The sequence below is a fragment of the Herpailurus yagouaroundi genome, unplaced genomic scaffold (assembly GCF_014898765.1).
Source record: "Herpailurus yagouaroundi ecotype Mexico unplaced genomic scaffold, PumYag 530, whole genome shotgun sequence".
NCBI lineage: Eukaryota > Metazoa > Chordata > Mammalia > Carnivora > Felidae > Herpailurus > Herpailurus yagouaroundi.
Window position 1 is genome coordinate 1,077,284 of NW_024412747.1, and position 9,321 is coordinate 1,086,604.

Consider the following 9,321-nt stretch of genomic DNA (forward strand, 5'->3'; position numbering starts at 1 on the left):
TTCATGAACGTTTTCATCCTCCTAACAATGGCATGAGGAAGATACTGTTATTACCATTCTTCAATCTTTTCTACTCTGGATGCTGGAGGATCACTCCACTGAGTAACCCTTGACAAGGTCAGGAGACCAGCAGGTCGATAAATCAGATAAGTATTTCCTGCCCTTGTGCACCTGGGCGGACTCACACTGAATTCTCTGTCCCGCTCTTCTTCTCCTCCCTCTCTTCTCTTCCCTCCTTGCCTGTTTTATTGTTTCTCATTCTTTGCCCCCTACTCTTTATCTTCACTGCAGTACAGGGAGTCTGAGATTAGTATGCCCTTCAGAAACACAAAATAACAAAATTAATACCGAAATCAATTTGACTTCTCTAGTGTGTCATTCATCTGCCTTTTATTTTCTCCAAAGTAACTTTTCTAACCATTTAATGTCAGGGAATATCAAGTTTTGTTTTGCACTGTGCAAGAGTCTTACACACTTCTATCTTCTCTCAGCATTTTGCCTTTGTTTTTTATGACGAGCAAATTTAAATTGTAAGCCAGATTGTACCATTACCTGTGCCTTGTTTGTTCATTTGAATACTGTTTCAACTTGCACTTATGACCACCTAAGATTTTCTAACACAGTCCTGGGCTCTGGGCTCTGGAGATACAACAGTGTAAAGACCAAAACAGTGGGAGGAAGGAGCATCCGACAAAGCAGAGTAACTCAGACTTGGGGACTCAGGGGGCTTGCAGAAAGTGGCTCTGAGGAAATTGTTTTTGAGCTGAGATCTGGTGAAAGGACTGAGGAGGTTTCCGGGCAGTGGGGAAAAATATCTTGGCATTTTCTATACCTGTGGTCTCTCTTCAAAGTATATGTATCAAACCTTTCTGCTCTCCTAGGTTGAGAGATCTTGAAAGTTAGCATGAATATATGTGAAGCACACCATCAACTGTGTTCATTCTCCCCTCTCAAACTACAGCTCCAAAATTCTAATTACTCAACTGGTAGGTTAGACACAAACGCGTGCGTGCGCACATACACAAAAGAATGAAGTAATGGAGATGCTTCTAAGGAAGGAGGAAAGGGTTCACTGAATTGTCAGGTGCTGGTGCAAAACAAGCTATGGCTTCCTAACTTGTGTTCTGAATTTTATCGTTTTAAATTAAGGAGAGTGGTTCTGAGTTTCAGGGAAAGATGCCAGAATATTTTTTTGAGAGTATGAATTCCCCCCAACTGAGAGAAATAGATATGATAGGTTTCTTAATAGCTATCCATTGTTAAGTTACAAGATCTATTTGTCATTTAGCTCTCATGCTCAATCTTGGTATCTTTGCTGATTTCATTAATTGTAGATTTCAATAGATTCCAGCATTTTCTCCTTCACATTCTCTCTCTCATATTCTACACTTTTATATTAGAAACATCAAAGTTACTGTCAGTTCCTGTCATGACAAAATCATTTTGGGGAAATAGGTTCATGAGCGTGACAGGACCAAAGAGGAGTTATACATTCCAACTCTTAATCTACATTTCATACTTTGGAAATGCAAAACGGAAATAGCAAAAAGACATGGTCTTCCCCAACTCCACATATCACAACCTCTCAGTAAACAAAGCTCGTCAATGTCGGCAGCTGAGTGGAGGGGCTGACAGCATTTATACAAGTGCTTTTAGGAATGAGTGGGCAAACTCATTTAAAAACTGGGACTAGAGCCAATGCACATACCTCTTGGGTGTTTTTTTTTTGTTTTTTTGTTTTTTTTTTTTTTTTGCTGTTAAAATGTTTAACAAGTGAAATACTGTAATGTCATGAAAGAGATGATTCTTGTCATATTTCCAAGTTGGCTGAGTTGAGGAAGCATTGCTGGAAGGTTTTTATTCTTTCAGGATCCCACTCTAAACGGAAGACCCAACTTCCAACATTTTCTCTGTGCTTTCCTCTTTTGCTGTCTTTGGCTTTTGTTTTTATGACGGCCAAAACAGCCCTGTCAGACTTAATAATTTTGGAAAAAGTATTTCAAAGTACCACCCAAAACAATTCATGTATCACTTTGACATGGATAACATGCAGAGAGACAAAAAGGATAAAAGAAAATACGTTATATTTTATTTTTTCATATTTATACTTGTTATATGTTGTATTTTCTTTCATAAGAAAGATGAGTTTTGAAATAAAGAAAACAAGTAAGTCAGGAAGAGAAGCAGAGAAATTTGGTGTGAAAAATATAGTCTTTGACAATGGGAAGATTTGGATTTAAACATTTTCTTGGCCACTTAGGAGCTATGTGACTTACAAACAATTTTCAAAATGTTCTTAAGATCTCGATGCCTCATGTGTAAACTAAGAGTAATAATGTCAACTTTTAAATGTTCAAAGGTGGAGAAGATGAAGTGAGTTTACATATAAAAGCTACATGCTGTGGTATGTGGTATTTGTTTTAAATGGTATATTTTTGGCTGCTGTTATTATTATTATTATTATTAATTATTATTATTATTCTGCCATCCTCAGGAAGCCACATCAAATATAAGGTATGGGTGTTACCTCCTGTGTTTGAATAGTGATCAGTCTGTGACTTCAGGCATCTTTCTGTCAGAATGAATTTCAGATTATGTGAAGGGTCATACATTAAAAGGAATGAAGGGGTGCCTGGGTGGCTCAGTTGGCTGGGTTTCCAACTTTGGCTCAGGTCATGATCTCACGGTTGGTGGGTTCCAGCCCCGCGTCGGGCTCTGTGCTGACTACTTAGAGCCTGTATCCTGCTTCGGATTCTGTGTCTCCGTCTCTCTCTGCCCCTCCCCCACTTGCGCGCGCGCGCGCACGCGCTCTCTCTCTCTCTCTCTCTCTCTCTCAAAAATAAATAAAAACGTTTAAAAAATTTTTAAAAAAGGAATGAAGCACAATAGAGGAGATAAACCACAGAACAAATAACAGATCAAAACCACCAGCACCACAATATAGTTAAGTAATGTGGCAAATCATCACGGCCAGATTGTTATTGAGCAGGCTTGGCCCTTATCAGAAGAAAATGTATTACATTGATCCTGTGGTCCCTGGAACAAGAAAGGAAATACAACTTGTATTATTTTAACTAGCATCTTCTCAATATAAAGTCTACCATTATGGAGGAAAATATTCTAAAATGGTATTTAAATGAACACTGAATTCATTTTAGAACCAGTTTGAGTAATAGAAAAGTAGAAATTAAACTCTTGGCTCAATTGGAAAAATAAAACCTCTTCATCTCATGCCCTTAACTCGTGAGGTTGTGGTACGTGATATAAACTATTTATTATGGGGTTGAGATCTCCTACGGTTATGGGAGAAGTTGAGGAAATGAACTCTCAATGGGAGTAGTGGTGGATCAGAGAAATGTCACCAACCAGAGATCACAGAGTGAACTGGAGACAAAGTCTCTGCAGGGCTATGGACTCTGCTTTTGCTGAGTGGATAGCCCTGATGGAAATTCAGCAAGGCAGGCAACTTCCAGGCAGCATAAAGGAAGAAATGAACAACAAAGTGGGACGTGCAAGACAACTCTACAAGGAAAATCAGGAAACCATGAAGACAAATTGGAACCCCTGTCTCCCACCGACCACATAGGTACCCATAGAAGAACTTTCTGCCCTTCGTGCCATGGTTGCACACACACCTGGCCCAGAACTCTGAAAACATAGGGAGGAGATGCGATGGGAAGTGGAAGGGTGAGGACATGGTTGTCCCACGTCACTGAAGTGAAGCAGCCAGTCTATGACAATGTGCGGGAGTTTGGCTTGCAGAATAGAAGTTGTCTTGTTTCTCTCCTGCCTTCCACATCTGCTAATTTCTCCTGTGGTAACCCTAACCCAGAACTGTATCAGGAGGAGAATATGGGAAGCATAGCCTCCATCTTGGCAAAATTGACACAGTAACAAAACAAAACAAAACAAAACAAAAAAATTCACAGTAACAAAACAAAACAAAAACAAAACAAAACAAAAACACACCAATGCCTTAAAGATAAAGCAAGTAAATTCTGTTGATTTAATGATAACAAATTGGACAAATCAATTAAGAAAAGATACATTAATTGTAAGAGGTGTGCTTCAGTAAATTTGGGACACATTTTAGGTTCCCATAAGAAAACAAATGCTAGGTACAGATATTCTTGCTGGTCATTGGTGTTTCTCCTGCATTGTACTGAAGTCAGAACTTTCTTAAGATTTTCAGGTGGCTCAGTTCTATCAAATACAATCTCTTCCACTCAGGCTCAGAGTGAGACTCAGAGGTACATGAAATTAGAAGCACATGGGGCTGGAATCTCTGAGCTCCTCTTGTGTGTATTATATTAGGTGAGCATCAGTTTCCTACTGTATACAACAGAGCAAACGTTTCACTTGAATCTCAGAATGCTAAAATCTTGAATTTCACTGTAATTCACCACAGCTGAGCAGATGTAGTCATGGCTCCTCGGTCCCACTGTTACTGTTTCCTCCTTCTTCCCTCTGCTGGGAGCTGTCTGTCCATTCTCATCATCTTACACACATCAGGTCAGGTCTCTATGCTAACCAAACTATAAATTCTCCTGCAAAGAAGCATGCTTGTATTATTTTCACATCTGACCTTCTTTCACATTATGATGTCAGGTGGAATGTTTTCTCTCTCTCTCTCTAAGTCATCTGTACGCCCAACATGGGGCTGGAAATCACAACTCCAAGATCAAGAGCTGTAAGTTCTAACTGAGCCAGGAAGGTGCCGCCAGAATATGCTCTTAACAGAGATTTGTGAAAAGGCGAATGCATCAAACCGAAGCCTTTGTGCACATCTTTCGCGTGTCCTTGGTTAGTAAATACACACGTAGTTGGCTTCTGCTTTGATTTGTGTTTGGTGGCTGCTCTGTAAGTATTTCAAAAACTTGGCCATGGTTTGTCTGAATCATTAGCTTCTTCCAATAGTATCATTAAATTCTTGAGCTTTTGCATGGCGTCTTCTAAATGTGTTTCAGATTTACAGTTTGATATGCTGTGACCCCATGTTGATACAGAATGAATGGCGGTTGACACACTTCCGTCTTTCTCTTTTTACTTCAAATAGTACTTGCACGCAACTGAAGGATTGATTTTCTAGGAGAGTTTTATCATGTTTTTAACAGTTACCTGCACTTACTCTATTTTACAAGTGTTCCTTTGTGCTTACTGTTGTTATTCTATTACATTTATTTCCTAGAAATAAATATATAGAACATTTTTCTTCAAGTTTTGCTCACCATTCATTAGTTAAGCTCACCACTGAGAAAGATGATTAAGAGTATCTTTCAGTTAGGGTCACCTGGTGGCTCCGTCAGTTAAGCATCTGATTTGAGCTCAAGGCATGATCTCATGGTTCCTGAGTTTGAACAACACATTGGGGTCTGTGCTGACAGCTCAGAGTCGGGAGCCTGCTTTGGATTCTGTGTCTTCCTCTGTCTCTGCTACTCCCCTGCTCTATGCTTGCTCTCTCTCTCTCAAAAATAAACATTAAAAAATTAAAAAAAAGTATCTTTCAGTTATAATAACAATCAAATTTTAAAATATTCTATTATTTTAAATGATCCTTAAATTTGAAGTTAATAGAATTATCTCCTTGGTGATGAAAATCCTTTAAATGTTAATTTCAGAGGCGCCTGGGTGGCTCAGTCGGTTAAGCGTCCGACTTTGGTTCACGTCATGATCTCACGGTTTGTGAGTTCCAGCCCCGTGTCGGGCTCCATGCTGACAGCTCGGAGCCTGGGGATTCGGATTGTGTCTTTCTGTCTGCCCCTGCCCTGCTCATACTCTGTCCCTGTCTCTCAAAAAGTGAATAAACATTAAAAAAATATTTAAAGGTTAATTCCATTCTTTAGTTTACTTATGTAACATATTTGACCTTTCAGTGTGAGCTCTACACTAATGTAAATTGGGAGAAGAGTTGAAATGTAAACCTATAGCATAAACCTGATGAAGTCTAGAAAGTCTTAACCCATATCAATTTTGTCTGTTCACTTTTATATCCCCTATTTCAGTAGTAGCTACTACTCTTATTAATTAATGTTACAGAAGTGACTCCTTGATTGAATTTCTTTTTTTAACACAATTTTAAAGAAAAGAGCTATCTTGTCCTTATCAATAGTAATCTGGCAATATAAAAAAGGAAATATTTGAAACTACAGTGTAAATGACTTGATTCATCTAGTATATGATCTAGTAAATGATTTATGTTTTAAAAAATTATCCTCTGTTGACGATCATATGGCAAAGAAAAGAAGTTTGCTTACAGTGGGATTTCAAAGGGTACAAAATCATGTATTTCATAGATTTTTAAAGCAACCAATTTTATAGTTGAGAAGATATTTCTCCAAAAACAGACTAAAGAATTTCTCTAAAGCAGTTGTGATCAGGGACACTGAAGTGACATGTAGAATCTTAAGCATGAGTGATTTTTTTCCATTTTAATTAAATTGACCTTAATAGCGCTGATATGTCCCTGTCTTTAAATTGAGCAGAATTTAATGTGTACATCTTTACAGTAATGGCCTCTTATGAATAACACTTAAAAGTTCTTACCCGTGTACTATGATTAAATGCCTTTATCTTGAGGGACCACATTCTACTTTATTTGATTCATTTTTTCCCCCTCTGTCAACTCTTATTCACCAAAATCAAAAGTTTGGAGTCTGAGTGGTTGCAGAAAAATGTTAACGTGAATTAAATAGCAGAATAAATGAGGATGTGTCTTAAGATCTTTTCCGTGAAAGAAGCTGTCACGCTCTTCGCTGATAATCACGTCTACACCCATAGCTTGAACCACCCACCCAAATGTGGCTGATTCTGCTTCCACAAAACCAACCTCAGACGTTCGCCTGTGATTACTTATTTCTCACCTTGTCTTGGGCCTTCCTACTCCGTGCGAGCAGTCAACGCTAATGTTCGAATTACAGTGCCTTTTACTCTCCTCAAATGTGTCTGCCAGTTAATTTTGGGGGTCCCTGTATGCATTGCACATGGCAGTAGACGTGTCTCCTCCTGGTCAATTGCCCCCTCTGCATCCCCATGAAAGTACCTCACCGCTTCTGTGGGAATGCCAGCTTCTCATTGAGAAACTCGGCTGACCCAGACAGGTGCCCCTGTTCTGCCTTCAGGATGCCCCTGAAGGCAAGTTTCTGGAGCCTGTGGCAGAGCAGCGGGGAGAGCAGGGCTCTAGTTAATCTATGTGCTTCTTAGGCCCAAAGTAGCTGGTATAAGAAGGACACTCTGACCCTCCATTGTTCCTCTGAAGGCAGGAAAGAAATCTCCCACGTGAAGCTACCCTCCGGATATAGGGATGACATCCTTTTTGCCAGAGATAGGGAAGCTGGGGACTGAGAAGGCTGTATACACAAACCTCATTACTTCACTAATTTGCTTCTGTAATATTTTTATTTTGAATATTTTAGGGGCGCCTGGGTGGCTCAGTTGGTTGAGCGTCCGACTTCGGCTCAGGTCATGGTCTCACCGTCCGTGAGTTTGGGCCCGCGTCGGGCTCTGCACTGACAGCTCAGAGCCTGGAGCCTGTTTCAGATTCTGTGTCTCCCTCTCTCTCTGACCCTCCCCCATTCATGCTCTCTCTGACTCAAAAATAAACACTAAAAATTTTTTTTTAAATATTTTAAATACCTGGCTATTTGCAATGGCTTTCTACTTTTATTAGCTTACATCTGAAAGGCAAAGTGTTTATCAGTAAGAGTAATGGTTGCAAATCAAAGCTTCACATATTTTGGAAAATGTGCTCATGTTTTGTGCTAAACTATTATCATACCCCATTAGATGCCCCCTGTGTTTCCTCCTGCTAGCATTGACGTGTCAGATGGGCCTCTAAGTTCTGACTGGGTCTCTGCTCGTGGTTAGAATGTGCAGCCCGTGATACAGTTAAGAGTGTATGTAAGACCATTCCTTGAGGCACAGTTTAGTTGATGTATGAGAATGTAATCTGTAAAGTTCCTAAATCGCAGTCTTTAAATCTTTGACACTTCATAGCAACTTCTAGATAAAATAAACGAGTCAAATTAAAAGTAATATTCTACCAAATTCATAAAGAAAGTCTTCAATCCACATTCAAACATTCTCCACCTCTAGCCTTGCTATGACACTCTCATGTAGCCACTCATTATGATCCTTCACTCCGGCGGCTGTACCCAAGTGGATCTCTTTATCATTCCTTGGTTACATTTCTGCTTTCAGGCTTTAGTTCAAAGTGTTCTTTATCCTTGTGAGGCCATATCCACTCTCACACCTCTGAGTGTTGAAGTCCTGTTATCTTTCTAGACTCCCTCCAATGTGACCTTTCTTATGAGGTCTTCTTTGATGACACCAACAAGGAGTCACCTATCCCTTCTTTTATCCCAACAGCACTTAACCATATCTTGGGTAACAGTTACTTTGTTACTGCTCCATAGCAAAGTGGTGTATGAATACTTTTCTCCCACTAAAATACACAACGGACCAAACCACGTTGTTTGCATACCCCCCTCCATTCTGCAGAAGACCGTCTTGGTAAATAAATGTTAGCATGAGGAATAAATAAAACAAGTATCTGTATTACCTTTTAAAAATGATGGCTTAGGGGTACTGGGGTGGCACAGTCAGTTCAGCCTCTGACTTTTGATCTCAGCTCAGGTCATGATCTCCCAGTTTGTGAGTTTGAGCCCCGCATCGGTTCTGCACTGATGGTGTGGAGGCTGCTTGGGATTCTGTCTCTCCTTCTCTCTGCCCCTCCCCAAATTGTGCTCTCTCTCTCTCTCTCTCTCTCTCTCTCTCTCTCTCTCTCTGTCTCTCTTTGTCTTTCTGTCTCAAAATAAATAAACTTAAAAAAATGACAGTTTAGAAGCAAGATTTCTTTGCTCCTTTTGTGCTACACCAGAAATATTAATGGCAATGTTTTGAACCTATGCCTCATATATTATTTTGGACAATGTTACAATTGTCATGTGTGCTTTCCATGCATGAGACTTTCTTGGTGTAATTTTTACCTTTTCAAAGTTAGATTTTTAAAAATTCCTACAAGTTTGTTTATTTCCTCTCTCACCAGCTTCCTACAGTATTGGTTTCCTTGGTACACAAATTTCCATTTCACTTTCTTTTACTGAAAGTATTTAACCCCTGTGTACAAGTTTATATTATATCAAATTAATACAAGAGTTCAAGTCAGGCTTCATTTTAAAAAGAATGGAAGATGGGCACCTGGGTGGCTAAGTCAGTTAAGCGTCTAACTTCAGCTCAGGTCATGATCTCATGATCTGTGAGTTCAAGCCCTGCGTCAGGCTCTGTGCTGACAGCTCAGAGCCTGGAGGCTGCTTTGAATTCTGT

At 39.6% G+C, this 9,321-nt stretch overlaps 1 pseudogene; it reads left to right on the forward strand.

Moving 5' to 3' along the window:
- The first annotated feature begins 4,758 nt into the window (after positions 1–4,758).
- Positions 4,759–9,321, forward strand: part of LOC121023165 (mitochondrial intermediate peptidase-like) — a 65,272-nt pseudogene continuing 60,709 nt past the window's right edge.